The 23,829-nt window shown below is 31.9% G+C and overlaps 1 protein-coding gene and 2 long non-coding RNA genes across 3 annotated transcripts in view; 2 read left to right on the top strand and 1 right to left on the bottom strand.

The window, feature by feature from the left end:
• LOC142238146 (uncharacterized) overlaps positions 1-23,829 on the top strand; it is a 404,035-nt gene that overhangs the window by 355,165 nt on the left and 25,041 nt on the right. The window lies entirely within an intron of this gene.
• On the bottom strand, positions 1,620-1,933 carry LOC142239059 (uncharacterized). The gene is made up of 2 exons (XR_012722906.1): positions 1,763-1,933; positions 1,620-1,700 (listed from the first exon to the last, which is right to left on the bottom strand). It is a non-coding gene; the product is annotated as an uncharacterized LOC142239059 (long non-coding RNA).
• Positions 3,490-3,803, top strand: LOC142238771 (uncharacterized). Its single transcript, XR_012722812.1, has 2 exons — positions 3,490-3,660; positions 3,723-3,803. It is a non-coding gene; the product is annotated as an uncharacterized LOC142238771 (long non-coding RNA).

The following is a 23,829-nucleotide window of genomic DNA, read 5'->3' as shown; positions in this document are numbered from 1 at the left end:
AAAATTTTATTTCTATAGAAGATTTTGTCAAAATATTATTCCTAAAGAAATATTGTCAAAATTTTATTTCTAGGAAAATTTTGTTATAATTTTATTTCTATAGAAAATTTTGTCAGAATTTTTGTCAAATTTTGTAAAAATTTTGTCAACATTTTATTTCTATAGAAAATTTTGTCAAAATTTTATTTCTATAGAAAATTTTGTCAAATTTCTTTAAATCATTGTTTCAATTTTTATACCCTGCGCCACACTGTGGAACAGGGTATTATAAGTTAGTGCATATGTTTGTAACAACCAAAAGGAGACGAGATAGACACATGGTGTCTTTGGCAATAATGCTCAGGGTGGGTCCCTGAGTCGATATAACCATGTCTGTCTGTCCGTCCGTCCGCCCGTCTGTCTGTGAACACATTTTTGTGATCAAAGTCTAGATCGCAATTTAAGTCCAATCGCCTCCAAATTTGGCACATGTTCCTAATTTGGGTCAGGGAGCCACCGTGGTGCAATGGTTAGCATGCCCGCCTTGCATACACAAGGTCGTGGGTTCGATTCCTGCTACGACCGAACACCAAAAAGTTTTCAGCGGTGGATTATCCCACCTCAGTAATGCTGGTGACATTTCTAAGGTTTCAAAGCTTCTCTAAGTGGTTTAACTGGAATGTGGAACGCCGTTCGGACTCGGCTATAAAAAGGAGGTCCCTTGTCATTGAGCTTAACATGGAATCGGGCAGCACTCAGTGATAAGAGAGAAGTTCACCACTGTGGTATCACAATGGACTGAATAGTCTAAGTGAGCTGATACATTGGGCTGCCACATAACCTAACCTAACCTAATTTGGGTCAGAATAGAACCCTATTGATTTTGGAAGAAATCGGTTTAGATTTAGATATAGCTCCCATATATATCTTTCGCCCGATATGCACTAATATGGACCCACCAGCCAGAGTTTTATACCGATTTGCTTGAAATTTTGTACAAACATAACACTTAGCCGTATAGTCAAGTGTGCAAAATTTGATTGAAATCGGTTCAGATTTAGATATAGCTCCCATATATCTTTCGCCCGATATGGAAAAATATGGTCCTAAAAGCCAGAGTTTTGGCCCAATTTGCTTAAAATTTTGCACAAAAAGAACAATTAGTACACCCAGAAAAAAGTGACCCATTCTTTAAGTTAAAATGAACTAATTGTGAAGAAAATAGAACTTCGTATAGCGCCAAAGACATTTTTATTTTTTTGAACAATGTGATTTTCGTTGAAACTAGTTAGAATGCATTCCATATATTAGTTAACATTTTCCTATATTTATGTACCACTATACTACAGAATGAAAAAATTTAACTGAATTGAATTCATATATGGAATGATTTTATTGAACTTTTTTCATTCATTGGGACAAATCTTACATATTTGTGGTAAACCTTTTTACTTCAAACTTAGAACTGCTTACCTTACAATTTTATTTATTTATATAGGCAAATTTTTCTTCAATAAAATACACGGTTTATTAATATATTAAATATATTTATCAAGAATCAACAGCATCGACTGGCCTTGAAATATTAGTTTATTATTCCACTATTTCCAATTTCCTTGTAATTTCATCAACTGTAAAACGCATTTTTCCTTCTTCTTGTACCTTTCACTTTTAATAAGTTGCTGCGTAACGAGTTTGTCCTCCTTTTACAATTTCAATACCTACAAATAAAAAAACACATAAACCAATTTTTTCACAAAAGGTTAGCATCACTGAATGTTACCTGTTAATTGAAGATTCCAAAATGAAGACGAATGAAGGGGTTGTTATTCTGTTTTCTTTCTTTATACACCATCACGAACATAATTTTTTCTCACTAATTTAAAATAACAAATATTTTATATTTTATTTATTATATTATTTTACTATATTATTTTTTAACAATCCCTCCGTATACCATAACAACGCGATTCCAACTAAAAAACAACCCACGCGCAAACATACCGATTACATCGATGACAGTTATCGATTACAGGTAGATAAAAGAAATATAGGAACATTTCCTATATTGTAACAAGTGTGTCTCCTTAAGTTTTAAAAGGATTGAATACGTCTTAGTACGAATGAACTAAAATATTTTTCTATGCCAAGTGTTATTCGTATGTATGATAAGCTTTCTATAAAAAAGGAAGTCTGAATTATTATTTTATAAGAAATTTTACTAAATTTGAGGAAACTTGGTTTTAGTTCATATTTTGTTTATTTTTACGAATGCTTTGTTATCAGTGAATAAAATGTTCTTGTTCAGTAGTAAATTCTTATACCCAGCGAAGAAAACAGTATTAGTAAAATTCCATGCCTTATTCTAGTTAATGAACTATTCCTAACTGCTTTCAGTTTAGGATTTTTTTTACTGAAGCAAGTAAATTTTATTATTTTAAACAAAAATTTAACTTAATGGAAATAAATTGGCTAAACTAAATTGATGAACATTTTTTCCTTTAGTTCCGAAGGCACGTTTTTCTTGGTGTACTATAGTCAAATGGGCCAAATTTTATTGAAATTGGTTCAGATTTAGATATAGCTCCTTAGCACACTTGACTACACTACTAGTTGTACTCCTAGTGCAAAATTTCAACCATATAAGTCTATATATATACCATATAAGTCTATAAAACTCTGGTTTCTGATGCATATCGGTCGAAAGATATATATATATATATATATATATATATATATATATATATATATATATATCTTTCGACCGATATGCATCAGAAACCAGAGTTTTATAGACTTATATGGTATATATATAGACTTATATGGTTGAAATTTTGCACTAGGAGTACAACTAGTAGTGTAGTCAAGTGTGCTAAGGAGCTATATCTAAATCTGAACCAATTTCAATAAAATTTGGCCCATTTGACTATAGTACACCAAGAAAAACGTGCCTTCGGAACTAAAGGAAAAAATGTTCATCAATTTAGTTTAGCCAATTTATTTCCATTAAGTTAAATTTTTGTTTAAAATAATAAAATTTACTTGCTTCAGTAAAAAAAATCCTAAACTGAAAGCAGTTAGGAATAGTTCATTAACTAGAATAAGGCATGGAATTTTACTAATACTGTTTTCTTCGCTGGGTATAAGAATTTACTACTGAACAAGAACATTTTATTCACTGATAACAAAGCATTCGTAAAAATAAACAAAATATGAACTAAAACCAAGTTTCCTCAAATTTAGTAAAATTTCTTATAAAATAATAATTCAGACTTCCTTTTTTATAGAAAGCTTATCATACATACGAATAACACTTGGCATAGAAAAATATTTTAGTTCATTCGTACTAAGACGTATTCAATCCTTTTAAAACTTAAGGAGACACACTTGTTACAATATAGGAAATGTTCCTATATTTCTTTTATCTACCTGTAATCGATAACTGTCATCGATGTAATCGGTATGTTTGCGCGTGGGTTGTTTTTTAGTTGGAATCGCGTTGTTATGGTATACGGAGGGATTGTTAAAAAATAATATAGTAAAATAATATAATAAATAAAATATAAAATATTTGTTATTTTAAATTAGTGAGAAAAAATTATGTTCGTGATGGTGTATAAAGAAAGAAAACAGAATAACAACCCCTTCATTCGTCTTCATTTTGGAATCTTCAATTAACAGGTAACATTCAGTGATGCTAACCTTTTGTGAAAAAATTGGTTTATGTGTTTTTTTATTTGTAGGTATTGAAATTGTAAAAGGAGGACAAACTCGTTACGCAGCAACTTATTAAAAGTGAAAGGTACAAGAAGAAGGAAAAATGCGTTTTACAGTTGATGAAATTACAAGGAAATTGGAAATAGTGGAATAATAAACTAATATTTCAAGGCCAGTCGATGCTGTTGATTCTTGATAAATATATTTAATATATTAATAAACCGTGTATTTTATTGAAGAAAAATTTGCCTATATAAATAAATAAAATTGTAAGGTAAGCAGTTCTAAGTTTGAAGTAAAAAGGTTTACCACAAATATGTAAGATTTGTCCCAATGAATGAAAAAAGTTCAATAAAATCATTCCATATATGAATTCAATTCAGTTAAATTTTTTCATTCTGTAGTATAGTGGTACATAAATATAGGAAAATGTTAACTAATATATGGAATGCATTCTAACTAGTTTCAACGAAAATCACATTGTTCAAAAAAATAAAAATGTCTTTGGCGCTATACGAAGTTCTATTTTCTTCACAATTAGTTCATTTTAACTTAAAGAATGGGTCACTTTTTTCTGGGTGTACTAATTGTTCTTTTTGTGCAAAATTTTAAGCAAATTGGGCCAAAACTCTGGCTTTTAGGACCATATTTTTCCATATCGGGCGAAAGATATATGGGAGCTATATCTAAATCTGAACCGATTTCAATCAAATTTTGCACACTTGACTATACGGCTAAGTGTTATGTTTGTACAAAATTTCAAGCAAATCGGTATAAAACTCTGGCTGGTGGGTCCATATTAGTGCATATCGGGCGAAAGATATATATGGGAGCTATATCTAAATCTAAACCGATTTCTTCCAAAATCAATAGGGTTCTATTCTGACCCAAATTAGGTTAGGTTAGGTTATGTGGCAGCCCAATGTATCAGTCTCACTTAGACTATTCAGTCCATTGTGATACCACAGTGGTGAACTTCTCTCTTATCACTGAGTGCTGCCCGATTCCATGTTAAGCTCAATGACAAGGGACCTCCTTTTTATAGCCGAGTCCGAACGGCGTTCCACATTCCAGTTAAACCACTTAGAGAAGCTTTGAAACCCTTAGAAATGTCACCAGCATTACTGAGGTGGGATAATCCACCGCTGAAAACTTTTTGGTGTTCGGTCGTAGCAGGAATCGAACCCACGACCTTGTGTATGCAAGGCGGGCATGCTAACCATTGCACCACGGTGGCTCCCTGACCCAAATTAGGAACATGTGCCAAATTTGGAGGCGATTGGACTTAAATTGCGATCTAGACTTTGATCACAAAAATGTGTTCACAGACAGACGGGCGGACGGACGGACAGACAGACATGGTTATATCGACTCAGGGACCCACCCTGAGCATTATTGCCAAAGACACCATGTGTCTATCTCGTCTCCTTTTGGTTGTTACAAACATATGCACTAACTTATAATACCCTGTTCCACAGTGTGGCGCAGGGTATAAAAATTGAAACAATGATTTAAAGAAATTTGACAAAATTTTCTATAGAAATAAAATTTTGACAAAATTTTCTATAGAAATAAAATGTTGACAAAATTTTTACAAAATTTGACAAAAATTCTGACAAAATTTTCTATAGAAATAAAATTATAACAAAATTTTCCTAGAAATAAAATTTTGACAATATTTCTTTAGGAATAATATTTTGACAAAATCTTCTATAGAAATAAAATTTTAACAAAATTTCCTTAGAAATAAAATTTTGACAATATTTCTTTAGGAATAAAATTTTGACAAAATCTTCTATAGAAATAAAATTTTAACAAAATTTTCTTAGAAATAAAATTTTGACAATATTTTCTATAGGAATAAAATTTTGACAAAATTTTCTATAGGAATAAAATTTTGGGAAAATTTTCTATAGGAATAAAATTTCAGACAAGCGTTAGAATGTACGAGGGCGGTTCGGAAACTTCTTAGCCTATCAATGAAAGAGAATATTTAGTTTTTTCAAAAATATTTTTATTTTGCAATATAATCTCCTGAAACTTCAATACACTTAGTCCAACGCTTTTCTAGCAATTCTATCGCTTGATTAAAATAGTTTTCTTTAAGGACTTCAAAATAGTGGTTTACAACTGTAATTGCATCTTCATTAGAGGTAAAACGCTTGCCAGCAAGGATTTTTTTTAGATTTGGGAACAAGTAAAAGTCACTGGGATGTAAATCAGGAGAATAAGGTGGGTGGTCAAGCAACTCGTACTTCAATTCGTTGATTTTAGCCATTGTTAAAACACTCGTGTGCACTGGTGCGTTGTCTTGATGAAAAATTATTTTTTTGTGTTGTAAGCCAGGACGTTTTTCTCGAATTTGTACATTTAATTGATCCAAAATGTTGCAATAGTATTCTGAATTTATTTTTTTACCCTTTTGCAGCTAGTCAATCAATAAAATACCTTTGAAGTCCCAAAAAACCGTTGCCATAACCTTAATAGCCGATTGAATTGTTTTTGCCTTCTTTGGGGCACTTCCTCCAGCTTCAGTCCATTGTTTGGATTGTTCTTTTGTCTCTGGAGTATAGTGATGGATCCATGTCTCATCAACAGTTATGAAACGACGCTTAAAATCCATTTTATTTCGCTTAAAACGATCCAAACAAGCTTGAGAAATGTTCATACTTATGCGTTTATGATCGACTGTTAACAAATGCGGCAACCATCTTGCAGAAAGCTTTTTTGATCTGTGGTTCTTCATGCAAAATTAAATGGACTCGATCATTTGAGAAGGCCATGATATTAGCAATTTCACGCACTTTTATTCGTCGATCATTTAATACCATATCATGCACTTTGGCTACAATTTCTGTTGTTGTTGCTATTTTTGGACGTCCACTACGTGGTTCATCTTCAATGCTTGTACGACCACGTTTAAATTCAGCAACCCAATTTTTTACTGTTGCATATGAAGGAGCACTTTCGCCTAACACAATCACCATATCAATATGAATTTCTTGTCCCGATAAAACTTTTTTATGTAAATATTTAATGACATCACGCATTTCTAATTTTTCCATTGTAAAAACATTGCGGATGCGTCTTTTTTGAACACCTGTTTCTATATGAAGGAGTTGCCAGATCGAAACTAAATTTAACATGTGTTCATAACATAGATGGAAGTTTCCAAAACACTTAACTTTTTTCTGTTTATACCGCGCTTTTTGTGATAGGCTAAGAAGTATCCGAACTGCCCTCGTATACAAAATCATAAAAAAAAACAAGTAATGAAAGTCTAAAGTCGGGCGGGGCCGACTATATTATACCCTGCACCACTTTGTAAATCCACATTTTCGATACTATATCAAATCCGTCAAATATGTTGGATGCTATATATAAAGGTTTTTGCCCCAAATACATACATTATATCTGAATCCATCTGAACAAAATTTATAATCTATAGACTTAAAATTTAAGTCGGCTAATGCCATGGGATGGTACAATATGTTATTAAAAAAACAAGTAAGGAAAGTCTATATTATACCCTACGGCGGGGCCGACTATATTATACCCTGCACAACTTTGTAGATCTAAATTTTCGATACCATATAACATCCGTCAAATGTGTTGGGTGCTATATATAAAGGTTTGTCCCAAATACATACATTTAAATATCACTCGATTTGGACAGAATTTGATAGACTTTTACAAATCTATAGACTCAAAATTTAAGTCGGCTAGTGCACTAGGTTGGAACACAATGTTAGTAAAAAAAATATGGGAAACATTTAAATCTGAAGCAATTTTAAGGAAACTTCGCAAAAGTTTGTTTATGATTTATCGCTCGATATATATGTATTAGAAGTTTAGGAAAATTAGAGTCATTTTTACAACTTTTGGACTAAGCAGTGGCGATTTTACAAGGCAAATGTTGGTATTTTGACCATTTTTGTCGAAATCAGAAAAACATATATATGGGAGCTATATCTAAATCTGAACCGATTTCAACCAAATTCGGCACGCATAGCAACAATGCTAACTCTACTCTCTGTGCAAAATTTCAACTAAATCGGAGTTAAAAATTGGCCACTGTGGTCATATGAGTGTAAATCGGGCGAAATCTATATATGGGAGATATAGCTAAATCTGAACCGATTTCAACCAAATTTGACACGCATAGCTACAATGCTAATTCTACTCCCTGTGCAAAATTTCAACTAAATCGGAGCAAAAAATTGGCCTCTGTGGTCATATGAGTGTAAATCGGGCGAAAGCTATATATGGGAGATATATCCAAATCTGAACCGATTTCAACCAAATTTGGCACGCATAGTTATAATGCTAATTCTACTCCCTATGCAAAATTTCAACTAAATCGGAGCACAAAATTGGCCCTTGTGGGCAAATGAGTGTAAATCGGGCGAAAGCTATATATGGGAGCTATATCTAAATCTGAACCGATTTGGCTGATATTTTGCAAGTTTTTCGAGACCCATAAAATATTTGGATGTACGGAATTTGAGGAAGATCGGTTGATATACACGCCAATTATGACTAGATCGGTGAAAAATATATATGGCAGCTATATCTAAATCTGAACCGATTTTTTCCAAAATCAATAGGGATCGTCTTTGAGCCGAAACAGGACACTATACCAAATTTTAGGACAATCGGACTAAAACTGCGAGCTGTACTTTGCACACAAAAATACATCAACAGACAGACAGACGGACAGACAGACAGACGGACATCGCTAAATCGACTCAGAATTTAATTCTAAGACGATCGGTATGCTAAACCATGGGTCTCAGACTTTTCCTTCTTGGCGTTACATACAAATGCACAAACTTATTATACCCTGTACCACAGTAGTGGTGAAGGGTATAAATATGGGAAACATTTAAATCTGGAGCAATTTTAAGAAAACTTCGCAAAAGTTTATTTATGATTTATCGCTCGATATATATGTATTAGAAGTTTAGGAAAATTAGAGTCATTTTTACAACTTTTCGACTAAGCAGTGGCGATTTTACAAGGAAAATGTTGGTATTTTGACCATTTTTGTCGAAATCAGAAAAACATATATATGGGAGCTATATTTAAATCTGAACCGATTTCAACCAAATTTGACACGCATAGCTACAATGCTAATTCTACTCCCTACTAAATCGGAGTTAAAAATTGGCCTCTACGGTCATATGAGTGTAAATCGGGCGAAAGCTATATATGGGAGATATATCTAAATCTGAACCGATTTCAACCAAATTTGGCACGCATAGCTACAATGCTAATTCTACTCCCTGTGCAAAATTTCAACTAAATCGGAGCAAAAAATTGGCCTCTGTGGTCATATGAGTGTAAATCGGGCGAAAGCTATATATGGGAGCTATATCTAAATCTGAACCGATTTCAACCAAATTTGGCACGCATAGCTACAATGCTAATTCTACTCCCTGTGCAAAATTTCAACTAAATCGGAGCAAAAAGTTGGCCTCTGTGGGCAAATGAGTGTAAATCCGGCGAAAGCTATATATGGGAGCTATATCTAAATCTGAACCGATTTGGCTGATATTTAGCAAGTTTTTCGAGACTCATAAAATATTCGGATGTACGGAATTTGAGGAAGATCGGTTGATATACACGCCAATTATGACCAGATCGGTGAAAAATATATATGGCAGCTATATCTAAATCTGAACCGATTTTTTCCAAAAAGATATATATATATATATATATATATATATATATATATATATATATATATATATATATATATATATATATATATATATATATATATATATATATATATATATATATATATATATATATATATATATATATATATATATATATATATATATATATATATATATATATATATATATATATATATATATATATATATATATATATATATATATATATATATATATATATATATATCCAAAATCAATAGGGTTCTATTCTGACCCAAAACAGGAACTTGTGCCAAATTTGAAGGCGATTGAACTTAAACTGCGACCTAGACTTTGATCACAAAAATGTGTTCACAGACAGACGGACGGACGGACAGACGGACATGGCTATATCGACTCAGGAGCCCACCCTGAGCATTTTTGCCAAAGACACCATGTGTCCGTCTCGTCTCCTTCTGGGTGTTGCAAACATATGGAGTAACTTATAATACCCTGTTCCACAGTGTGGCGCAGGGTATAATTCAATACATTATTTATTTTGCAAAATATCACAATTTTTTTTAATTCACATCCAAAACACTGAATTCGAATCACACCTTAAGACGTGATGCGAACTCAGTGCAACAGCTGTTGAAATGACATCCATCCTATGACAAGCCCACACTGAAACAAAAGCCCAGTTGTCCAGTTCCAAAGATTTTGTCTTTACTTTAAAAATTTTGGTATTGATTCCGGGCCAAAGAAGCGGATAATACAAGTAAGGATACTTTTAAGCAGGGCTGTGGAGCCGGAGTCTTGGAGTCGGAGTCTGAAGATTTTGCTGGAGTCGGAGTCGGAATCGTAAAAATTTTGCTCGACTCCGACTTCGGCTAAGCCAATTTTTTTTAAAACACTTCACATTTTTGTAACTAAGCAAATTTTTACGCAAATTAGTTTCCATTGCGTTATTCATTCGATCAATGTACAGCATGATTGTAAATGAAAATCAACTTCCAATTACGGCTATTTTTTTATGTTTCCTAGAATGTTAGACTAGCAGATGGGCTGGATCGATCCATTTTAATGTCCATATTAATTTATTTGAAATATTTCGAACAATCGAAATTATTATTTTTTTTTTTTAATTTTATTTTAATGCCATATACATAACTATGTGCACTGAAAAAAATATTGTCGTGAGATCAAAGATTTCATGTCTTTAAAATACGAATACAAATTTTGCTTAGCATCGAATATGCATTTCTCTAAAATAAAGTTATTTTCCTTGTCCAAAAGTCGATAAACTTTTCAATGAAGTCGTATTGTCCTTATAATTAAGTGATTTGACTTAAAAATGGGTATCTTAACATGAAAGAAAAAATTTTTAGGCAAAGGTCAACTTGACTTTAATAATTCAGAAAAATTCTTTAAATTTAATGAAATTGTCTTTAAATTTGTTGTCTTTTTGCATCTTGACTACAAAGCAAAAAATCGTTCAAATATAGGACATGTTTCCTACATTTTATTTTAAAGACGTTTTTTTACTTGAAACATACCATAATTTCTACTGGAAGTCAAGTCTTAATTTGGAAAATAAAGTTGTCGTTAACTCGTTTTTACAGAACTTTGGTAGCATATGAAGACAAAAGCTGAGAAAGCGAAAAATTAAAATTTGCTTCCTAGAAGCAAGTACACAAAACCTAAATTTAAAAGAGAATTGTGTCTTAAAAGTGTTCTTACTTGTATTCTCCGCTTCTTTGGCTCGGAATCAATACCAAATTTTTTAAAGTAAAGACAAAATCTTTGGAACCGAGTATGCTTTTTCAGTGTGGAATATTTACAGAAAATTTTTTCAAAGTTGTTTTTTATAGAAAATTTTGTCAAAATGTTATTTCTATAAAAAGTTTTGTCAAAATTTTATTTCTATAGCAAATTTTGTCAAAATTTTATTTCTATAAAAAATTGTATTACTATAGAAATATTTTTTTCTATAGAAAATTTAGTCAAAATTTTATTTCTATAGAAAAAATTTTAAGACCATATACATAACTATGTGGAATATTGACAGAAAATTTTTTCAAAGCTGTTTTTTATAGAAAATTTTGTCAAAATGTTATTTCTATAAAAAGTTTTGTCAAAATTTTATTTCTATAGCAAATTTTGTCAAAATTTTATTTCTATAAAAAATTGTATTACTATAGAAATATTTTTTTCTATAAAAAATTCAGTCAAAATTTTATCTCTATAGAAAATTGAGTCAAAATTTTGTTTCTATAGAATATTTTGCAAAATTTTATTTCTATAGAAAATTTTGCAAAATTTTGTTTGTTACACAAAATTTTTTTCAAAATTTTATATCTATAGAAAATTTTGCCAAAATTTATTTAATAGATTTTTGTATTAGAAAATTTGGTCAAAATTTTATTTCTATAGAAAACTTTGTCAAAATTTTATTTCTATAGAAACTTTAGTCAAAATGTTTTTTCTGTAGAATATTTTACAGAATTTTATTTACTACACAAAAAATTTTCTAAAATTGTATTTTTATTGATAATATATATAAGAAAAAATTGTCAAATTTTATTTCTATAGCAAATTTTCTCAAATTTTTTTTCTTACTGATGTTGACTGATACTCACTGCTATAAAAAATGTATTCAAAATTTTATTTTTATACAAAATTTAGTCAAAATTTTGTTTCTATAGAATATTTTGCACAATTTTATTTCTATAGAAAATTTTGCAAAATTTTTTTTGCTACACAATTTTTTTAAATTTCTATTGATAATTTTTTCAAACTTTTATTTCTATAAAAAAATTTTGCCAAATTTTATTTCTATAAAAATTTTATTCAAAATTTTATTTCTATATATTTGGTCAAAATTTGATTTCCATTGAAAATTTTGCCAAAATTTTATTTCTAATGAAAATTTAGTCAAAATTTTGTTTCTGTAGAAAATTTTGCAAAATTTTACTTACTAAACAAAAATTTTTCCAAAATTGTATGCTCATTGTATGATACACACTGCTAAGTCGAAAACTTATAGAAATTAATTTTCAAAATTTTCAATGAATGAATTATAAATGCCTTTTTGCGAAATTGTCTAAACAATTATAAATATTTCCCAAATATTGCCCGAGATTTTGTAGAAGTCTGATTTGAGATTTTATCAAAATGTAGATCTAAATACAAAGTTGTGCAGAGTATATTACAATCGGCCCGCCCGATTTTAGACTTTCCTTGAATTTTTATTTTTTGTTAAAATTGTGTTACGTCCCATAACGTTAGACTTAAATTTTAAGTATATAGATTTTGTAGAAGTATATAGAATTTTGTCTAAATCGATTCAGATTCAAATTCATGCATATGTGAATATAAACCTTTATATAGCTCGCAACAAATTTAAAGGATTTGTGATAGTATCAATATTTTTGGTCCACAAATACATATACTGTTGGTTTGGTATCTTCTCATATTATGATGGGTATTTTAGCATTATTTTATTTATTAAACATTGCCCTAAATTTGAAATATAGAGTTCAATTGGCATCTAATGTGAAATTAAGACCTTTTTTTGCACACATAAATAAATACGATACTTCACTCAAAAAAAATTGAACTCTCTATTTCACTAAAGCCAATTTAACTTTATTTTAGTTCATGGAATTATTATGTTTGGAGAAAGTTGCCTTTACTCTAATAATTTTTTGCGTACGTTAGTTAAATTCACTAAAAAACGGGAAAAAATTATACATAAATTAAGCATATAGATTTACTAATTTCGTATTTCTCACAACATAGTTCATTGTTTCTTTAAATTTGTAAATTTTATTAGAAATACGTTCATCATGAACTTCATATGTCACTAAAGACATTCTTGCAATTTCTAACTCCAATTTTTTCCTTCAAACTACAAAATTTTCTTTAACATGAGAAAAAACTTAATTATGTGTAATAAATTTTCTTGAATTTATCGAACAATATTTACTTATTTTTGTGATATCGGCGTGATGCCAGCGTTTGTAATACTGTTTAGTTAAAATTTTCTAAAAATATTAAAAATTTTCTAAAATTAACCACAAGTTTTCTTCCTGGTGGGTTCACTGTTTTTTCAGTGTTTATATCGATCCACTTACGGTACCCCCACAATAGAGCTACAAATTAGTGGTACTAAAATGATATTTAGTTATATTACCCGGAGTCGGAGTCGAGCTGATGAAAAATGCTGGAGTCGGAGTCGGAGTCGAGCAAAATTGGCTCGACTCCACAGCCCTGCTTTTAAGACATAATTCTCTTTTAAATTTGAGTTTTGTGTACTTGCTGCTAGGAAACAAATTTTTATTATTCAGTTTTTTTCTTTGAACGATTTTTTGCTTTGTAGCCAAGATGCAAAAAGACAACAAATTTAAAAACAATTTCATTAAATTTAAAGATTTTTTCTGAATTATTAAAGTCAAGTTGACCTTAGCCCAAACGTTTTTTCTTTCATGTTGTGGTACGCATTTTTAAGTGAAATCACTTAATTATAAGGACAATACGACTTCATTGAAAGGAAAAAAAACTTTATATTAGAGAAATGCGTCTTCTATGCTAAGCAAAATTTGCATTCGTATTTTAAAGACATCAAATCATCGCTTCTGAACCAATTTTGCACCACTTCCGGATCCAAAAAGAACATTTTCACTGCTTTTTTGGCGACGCTTTTTTTGCTGGGTTCATATTGATCTCCTAAAGAATTTTTTCTAACTGGAGTAGAGTAGAACAAAATATTAATTATTTTAACAGTCTAACAGAATATATGTTTTAATAAATTTTAACTATTTTTCATTTTCAGATTTGCGAAGAAGAGAAAAGGGAATTCACTAATATGGTCGACACAAAAATGTATATTTACGATTTAAGTGTTACATTGTGGAATTTAAAGTAAATAAAATGACTCGAATTATTGATTGATTAATTTATTTTTTTTATTTCGATTTTCTATATCTTTGCTACTGAAAATTGGTGCAAATTGCCACTGACGGACCTATCAAATGGATCTACACAATTACTGAAATACATTTAGTAGATTAGCATATTGTTCAGAATATTCCAAAGTGTCCAATCCGTAAATCGACGATCCAGAACACCTGGAAGTGTTCCGAAGCACCTCGATATACAGAAAAAAATTTCCGTAGTTAAACTAACGCTAAATTTAACTTATTTTTATTGTAAACAAATTATTTGTTAGTAGTTGAATTTTATTACTTTTTGCGAAATTTTCCACAGCCCAATGAACACTGTGGAACAGGGTATTATAAGTTAGTGCATATGTTTGTAACACCCAGAAGGACACGAGATAGATACATGGTGTCTTTGGCAATATTGCTCAGGGTGGGTCCCTGAGTCGATATAACCATGTCCGTCTGTCCGTCCGTCCGTCCGTCTGTCTGTGAACACAATTTAAGTCCAATCGCCTTCAAATTTGGCACATGTTCCTAATTTGGGTCAGAATAGAACCCTATTGATTTTGGAAGAAATCGATTCAGATTTAGATATAGCTCCCATATATATCTTTCGCCCGATATGCACTAATATGGACCCAGCAGCCAGAGTTTTATACCGATTTGCTTGAAATTTTGTACAAACATAACACTTAGTCGTATAGTTAAGTGTGCGAAATTTGATTGAAATCTGTTCAGATTTAGATATAGCTCCCATATATATCTTTCGCCCGATATGGACTTATATGGCCCCCAGAAGCCAGATTTTTGGCCGAATTAGGTTGACATTTTTCAGTAGGAGTACAATTAGTAGTATAGTCAAGTGTGCAAAATCTGATTGAAATCGGTTCAGATTTAGATATAGCTCCCATATATATCTTTCGCCCGATATGGACTAATATGGTCCTAAAAGCCAGAGTTTTGGCCCAATTTAGTTGAAATTTTGCACAGGGAGTAGATTTAGCATTGTAGCTATGCGTGCCAAATTTGGTTGAAATCGATTCAGATTTAGATATAGCTCCCATATATTTTTTTTCTTTATTTTCTTATAGTAGTTAAAATCTCATATTATTTTACATATAATTAACAAAAAAATACAGAAATGGTAACAAAAAACCTTAATTCTTTAACATTGTATATACACGTATTGGAAAAGGGAATAAAATTAGAAAAACACTTTACAGAAGGAAAAATACTACTAATTAAAAACCTTCGAACGCAATTTAATTTATAATTTTATGGTCATCATACTGAGAGATTATAAACTAGCGAGATTATAAACTAGAGGGTTTTCTGATAGAGTGCAGCGATAGATGAAGTTGCTATTTAAAAGTGTAATATTATATGAAATCATTTTTACATCGGCTAAGTCATGCAACTGTTGAGTGGGATAGTCCCAAGGCAAATTAAGGATCATTTTTACTACTCTATTTTGGCAAATTTGTAAAGTTTTAATATGTGTACTTGCACAATCTCCCCATACTGCACAAGCATACAATAAACTAGACTGGAACACTGTTTTGTATAAAATAATTTTGTTCGTAACAGACAATTTCGCATTTCTCTTGATCAAAGGATACAACAATTTGGTCGCTATATTAAATTTGTTCTTAATCGCTTGGATATGATCTCGAAAAATTAACTTTTTATCGAAATACTTCACGTTTTGGCACCACTCAATAGAATGTCCACCCAATGTGATGCATGAATTGGGAAGGTTTGCTGCACTTCTTTTTCGAGTAAAGAATATAGCCTGTGTCTTATTAGCATTTATTTTTATTTTCCATTTGGACATAAAATAGTAAATTTGATCCAAAGAAATCTGTAGCCTGGTAATTATCCCATGTGGAGAACTATCCGTGGCAAAGATTCCAACATCATCTGCGTAGAGAGCGACATTACAATTTGGAAGTTTTGGAAAATCTGCACAATACAAAATGTATAGTAATGGACCGATAACTGATCCCTGAGGGACACCAGCAGGTATATGCTTGACCGCTGAAAGTGTGTGACCCACAGAAACATAAAAAGATCTGTTTGTCAAAAAACTTTTGATCAGTTTTACAAGAAAAGTTGTTAGACCCAAGTTTACTAATTTAAAAATCAACCCGTCGTGCCAGACCGTGTCAAAAGCTTTTTCAACATCTAGCAACACTTATCCCGTAGACTCCTTTCTTGTAAAACCATAACTTATCTGTTGGCAAATTCTTTTAACCTGATGCGAAGTACTATGTAAACTCCTGAAACCAAATTGTTCGTTAGGAATCACACTTTTTTGGAATGTGAATGATTGTATTTTATCTCGTATTACCTTTTCGAAAAATTTTCCTGTACAACTGAGGAGACTAATTGGTCGATAGCTGGAAACTGAATTAGGATCCTTTCCACTTTTCAAAATAGGAATAATCTTTGCTTCTTTCCACAAGGTGGGAAAATATTGTAATCTCAAACAGCTATTGAACATATAGCAAAGGTAGCTGATAGCAAGTTCAGGTAGGTTCTTTAAGAGAACCATACTAGTATCGTCAAGGCCCCGTGATTTTTTATTTACACAGGTCTTTATAAGCCCGACAACGTAATGTGGGTTGATAAATTCAGTATCATCTGTTGTGACCGTCTGATTCTCAAAGCGCTCAGTGAATCTGTCAACTAGCCTATCAAATAAACTTGATCCCTGATTTGTCGATAATGAGTGATTCTTCTCGAAGAAAGTTGCAAAATCATCACATTTTTCATTACTTGTTGTCATCAAACCATCTGCCGATTTTATTGCTGGTATGATTACTCTTTTGCGTTTTAAGACCTTTGTAATATTCCAGAAGGGTTTGTCTCCCTTCTTTAAAGATGAGACAAGCAAATTCCATTTACGATTTCTGTACAAGGATATCATATTCCGTATCTCTTTTGATAACTCCTTTAAGACTATGTAATCGCTCATTTGCCTATATTTAGTCCATTGGCGCTTATAATAATTTCTAGTTCTTATCATCCTAACAATGAAACTCGGTAATTTAAACACATTTCCCATATTTCTCTTTGGAGGGACATATAATTCCTCCACTTTCAATAAGGTCTGATTAAAGAATTCAATATTCTCGTCAATTTCCGACATAGAAGTATCAGAAGATATCATTTGGGCGTTTCCAAATTGCATTGAGAGAAATCTACGGTATTCGACCCAATTTGCCCTTGAATAATCAAGGGCTCTTTGGTAATTTAATGTCGGTTTAAAATAGATCCTGAAATTGACCGGCATATGATCAGAATTTAGTTCATTAAGGACAATCGGTTGAGAGAGAAAGTGTGGCACATTTGTTAGAATCAGGTCCAGTGTGGAGGGTGAAGACCTATTGGACGGTGGTATGTAGGTTGGATCATCCGGACTTAACAGTGCTATTGGAAAGAAACTTGTGAATTCCGATAGAATATTTCCCCAAGTATTTGCCCTGAGACAGCCCCAATTACGATGTTTACTGTTTAAATCACCACAAAATATATATAAATCTTTCGTGGAAAACATTTTCCTTAAATCCGATTTGAATTTGTAACGAGTATCGTTGTTATTATTTCCACCAGGAAAATAAACACTAAAAATATTTATGTTCGTGCAATTATCGGTTATCTGTATTCCAACGTTTTCTATTATTTGAGCCTTTATAACTGGTAATTCTTTGTAGCTCCCATATATTTCTTTCGCCCGATATGCACTTATATGGACCCAGAAGCCAGAGTTTTATCCCGATTAGCTTGAAATTTTGCACAAGGAGTACAATTGGAAGTATAGTCATGTGTGCCAAATTTGATTGAAATCGGTTTAGATTTAGATATAGCTTCCATATATATTTGTCGCCCGATATGGACCGAATTTGGTTGCAATATTGCACTAGGAGTACAATTAGTAGTATAGTCAAGTGTGCAAAATTTGATTGAAATCGGTTCAGATTTAGATATAGCTCCCGTATATACACCCAGAAAAAAGGGGCTCTAATGCCAACTGAACTTTATTTTAGTTCATGAAGATTATGTAATTTTAGTTAGATTTTGCACAATATGAGCAAATATTCCTTATTTGAATAATATTTTGCTAACTTTAATGATGTGAACTAAAAATAAGAAAAAAAGCTGTATACAAATATAGTGCACAATTTTACTAAAAAATAAATTAGTTCATATTTTCCTAAAATGGCAGAAGTTTGCTTAAATTGAGTTCATAAGTCTCTCAAATGAGTAAATTTTACTAAAATTGTACCTGTCTTGAACTTCGTACAGCGCTAAAGACATTTTAAGAATTTTTAAATCCAATTTTTTCCTTCAACATATGAAATTTTCTTACATACCAGAAAAAAATTAATTATTTTTAATAAATTTTCTTCAATTTGACAAAAATTATAAACTTATTTGTAACATGTTGCAATTAGAAAACTATTTTAGTTAAAATTTTCTAAAATAAACCTACATTTTCTTCCATGGTGGGTTCACTTTTTTTTGGGTGTATGTTTTTCTGATTTCGACAAAAATGGTCAAAATACCAACATTTTCCTTGTTAAATCGCCACAGCTTAGTCGAAGAGTTGTAAAAATGACTCTAATTTCCCTAAACTTCTAATACATATATATCGAGCGATAAATCATAAATAAACTTTTGCGAAGTTTCCTTAAAATTGCTTCAGACTTAAATGTTTCCCATATTTATACCCTTCACCACTACTGTGGTACAGGGTATAATAAGTTTGTGCATTTGTATGTAACGCCAAGAAGGAAAAGTCTGAGACACATCGTTTAGTATACCGATCGTCTTAGAATTAAATTCTGTCTGTCTGTCCGTTGATGTATTTTTGTGTGCAAAGTACAGCTCGCAGTTTTAGTCCGATTGTCCTAAAATTTGGTATAGGGTCCTGTTTCGGCTCAAAGACGATCCCTATTGATTTTGGAAAAAATCGGTTCAGATTTAGATATAGCTGCCATATATATTTTTCACCGATCTGGTCATAATTGGCGTGTATATCAATCGATCTTCCTCAAATTCCGTACATCCGAATATTTTATGAGTCTCGAAAAACTTGCAAAATATCATCCAAATCGGTTCAGATTTAGATATAGCTCCCATATATAGCTTTCGCCCGATTTACACTCCTTTGTCCACAGAGGCCAATTTTTTGCTCCGATTTAGTTGAAATTTTGCACAGGGAGTAGAATTAGCATTATAGCTATGCGTGTCAAATTTGATTGAAATCGGTTCAGATTTAGATATAGCTCCCATATATAGCTTTCGCCCGATGTACACTCAAATGACCACAGAGGCCAATTTTTTGCTCCGATTTAGTTGAAATTTTGCACAGGGAGTATAATTAGCATTGTAGCTATGCGTGCCAAATTTGGTTGAAATCGGTTCAGATTTAGATATAGCACCCATATATAGCTTTCGCCCGATTTACACTCATATGACCACAGAGGCCAATTTTTAACTCCGATTTAGTTGAAATTTTGCACAAGGAGTAGAATTAGCATTGTAGCTATACGTTGCCAAATTTGGCTGAAATCGGTTCAGAGTTAGATATATCTCCCATATATAGCTTTCGCCCGATTTACACTCATATGACCACAGACGCCAATTTTTAACTCCGATTTAGTTGAAATTTTGCACAGGGAGTAGAATTAGCATTGTAGCTATGCGTGCCAAATTTGGTTGAAATCGGTTCAGACTTAGATATAGCTCCCATATATAGCTTTCGCCCGATTTACACTCATATGACCACAGAGGCGAATTTTTAACTCCGATTTAGTTGAAATTTTGCACAGGGAGTAAAATTAGCATTGTAGCTATGCGTGCCAAATTTGGTTGAAATCGGTTCAGATTTAGATATATCTCCCATATATAGCTTTCGCCCGATTTACACTCATATGATCACAGACGCCAATTTTTAACTCCGATTTAGTTGAAATTTTGCACAGGGAGTAGAATTAGCATTGTAGCTATGCGTGCCAAATTTGGTTGACATCGGTTGAGATTTAGATTTAGCTCCCATATATATGTTTTTCTGATTTCGACCAACATTTTCCGTGTAAAATCGCAACTGCTTAGTCGAAAATTTGAAAATATGACTCTAATTTTCCTAAACTTCTAATACATATGTATCGAGCGATAAATCATAAATAAACTTTTGCGAAGTTTCCTTAAAATAGCTTCAGATTTAAATGTTTCCCATATTTATTTTTTACTAAAATTCTGTTCCACCCTAGTGCATTAGCCAACTTAAATTTTGAGTCTATAGATTTTGTAGAAGTCTATCAAATTCTATCCAGTTCGAGTGATATTTAAATATATATATTTGGGACAAACCATTATATATAGCCCCCAACACATTTGACGGATGTTAAATGGTATCGAAAATTTAGATCTACAAAGTGGTGCAGGGTATAATATAGTCGGCCCCGCCCGACTTTAGACTTTCCTTACTTGTTTTTTACTAACATTGTGTTCCACCCTAGTGCATTAGCCGACTTAAATTTTGAGTCTATAGATTTTGTAAAAGTCTATCTAATTCGGTCCAGATCGAGTGATATTTAAATGTATGTATTTGGGACAAACCTTTATATATAGCCCCCAACACATTTGACGGATGTGATATGGTATCGAAAATTTAGATCTACAAAGTGGTGCAGGGTATATTATAGTCGGCCCCGCCCGACTTTCCTTACTTGTTAAGTGAAATCACTTAATTATAAGGACAATACGACTTCATTGAAAGGAAAAAAACTTTTTATTAGAGAAATGCGTCTTCTATGCTAAGCAAAATTTGCATTCGTATTTTAAAGACATCAAATCATCGCTTCTGAGCCAATTTTGCACCACTTCCGGATCCAAAAAGAACATTTTCACTGCTTTTTTGGCGACGCTTTTTTTGCTGGGTTCATATTGATCTCCTAAAGAATTTTTTCTAACTGGAGTAGAGTAGAACAAAATATTAATTATTTTAACAGTTCTAACAGAATATATGTTTTAATAAATTTTAACTATTTTTCATTTTCAGATTTGCGAAGAAGAGAAAAGGGATTCACTAATATGGTCGACACAAAAATGTATATTTACGATTTAAGTGTTACATTGTGGAATTTAAGTAAATAAAATGACTCGAATTATTGATTGATTAATTTATTTTTTTTATTTCGATTTTCTATATCTTTGCTACTGAAAATTGGTGCAAATTGCCACTGACGGACCTATCAAAAATCTTAATGGATCTACACAATTACTGAAATACATTTAGTAGATTAGCATATTGTTCAGAATATTCCAAAGTGTCCAATCCGTAAATCGACGATCCAGAACACCTGGAAGTGTTCCGAAGCACCTCGATATACAGAAAAAAATTTAGTTAAACTAACGCTAAATTTAACTTATTTTTATTGTAAAAAAATTATTTGTTAGTAGTTGAATTTTATTACTTTTTGCGAAATTTTCCACAGCCCAATGAAATTTTCGTTTTTATACCCTGCGCCACACTGTGGAACAGGGTATTATAAGTTAGTGCATATGTTTGTAACACCCAGAAGGAGACGAGATAGATACATGGTGTCTTTGGCAATATTGCTCAGGGTGGGTCCCTGAGTCGATATAACCATGTCCGTCTGTCCGTCCGTCTGTCTGTGAACACAATTTAAGTCCAATCGCCTTCAAATTTGGCACATGTTCCTAATTTGGGTCAGAATAGAACCCTATTGATTTTGGAAGAAATCAGTTCAGATTTAGATATAGCTCCCATATATATCTTTCGCCCGATATGCACTAATATGGACCCAGCAGCCAGAGTTTTATACCGATATGCTTGAAATTTTGTACAAACATAACACTTAGTCGTATAGTCAAGTGTGCAAAATTTGATTGAAATCGGTTCAGATTTAGATATAGCTTACATATATATTTAAATGTATGTATTTGGGACAAACCTTTATATATAGCCCCCAACACATTTGACGGATGTGATATGGTATCGAAAATTTAGATCTACAAAGTGGTGCAGGGTATATTATAGTCGGCCCCGCCCGACTTTCCTTACTTGTTAAGTGAAATCACTTAATTATAAGGACAATACGACTTCATTGAAAGGAAAAAAACTTTTTATTAGAGAAATGCGTCTTCTATGCTAAGCAAAATTTGCATTCGTATTTTAAAGACATCAAATCATCGCTTCTGAGCCAATTTTGCACCACTTCCGGATCCAAAAAGAACATTTTCACTGCTTTTTTGGCGACGCTTTTTTTGCTGGGTTCATATTGATCTCCTAAAGAATTTTTTCTAACTGGAGTAGAGTAGAACAAAATATTAATTATTTTAACAGTTCTAACAGAATATATGTTTTAATAAATTTTAACTATTTTTCATTTTCAGATTTGCGAAGAAGAGAAAAGGGATTCACTAATATGGTCGACACAAAAATGTATATTTACGATTTAAGTGTTACATTGTGGAATTTAAGTAAATAAAATGACTCGAATTATTGATTGATTAATTTATTTTTTTTATTTCGATTTTCTATATCTTTGCTACTGAAAATTGGTGCAAATTGCCACTGACGGACCTATCAAAAATCTTAATGGATCTACACAATTACTGAAATACATTTAGTAGATTAGCATATTGTTCAGAATATTCCAAAGTGTCCAATCCGTAAATCGACGATCCAGAACACCTGGAAGTGTTCCGAAGCACCTCGATATACAGAAAAAAATTTAGTTAAACTAACGCTAAATTTAACTTATTTTTATTGTAAAAAAATTATTTGTTAGTAGTTGAATTTTATTACTTTTTGCGAAATTTTCCACAGCCCAATGAAATTTTCGTTTTTATACCCTGCGCCACACTGTGGAACAGGGTATTATAAGTTAGTGCATATGTTTGTAACACCCAGAAGGAGACGAGATAGATACATGGTGTCTTTGGCAATATTGCTCAGGGTGGGTCCCTGAGTCGATATAACCATGTCCGTCTGTCCGTCCGTCTGTCTGTGAACACAATTTAAGTCCAATCGCCTTCAAATTTGGCACATGTTCCTAATTTGGGTCAGAATAGAACCCTATTGATTTTGGAAGAAATCAGTTCAGATTTAGATATAGCTCCCATATATATCTTTCGCCCGATATGCACTAATATGGACCCAGCAGCCAGAGTTTTATACCGATATGCTTGAAATTTTGTACAAACATAACACTTAGTCGTATAGTCAAGTGTGCAAAATTTGATTGAAATCGGTTCAGATTTAGATATAGCTTACATATATATTTTTCACCCGATATGGTCTTATATGGCCCCAAAAGCTAGAGTTTTGGCCCAAGTTGGTTGAAATTTTGCACTAGGAGTACAATTAGTAATATAGTCATGTGTGCTAAATTTGATTGAAATCGGTTCAGATTTAGATATCGCTCCCATATATATGTTTTTCTGATTTCGACAAAAAAGGTCAAAATACCAAAATTTTCCTTGTTAAATCG

Source organism: Haematobia irritans, chromosome 5 (assembly GCF_050003625.1).
Source record: "Haematobia irritans isolate KBUSLIRL chromosome 5, ASM5000362v1, whole genome shotgun sequence".
Taxonomy (NCBI): Eukaryota; Metazoa; Arthropoda; class Insecta; order Diptera; family Muscidae; genus Haematobia; species Haematobia irritans.
Note: the sequence above shows the minus strand (reverse complement) of the source record. Positions and strands in the feature narration are given on the sequence as shown.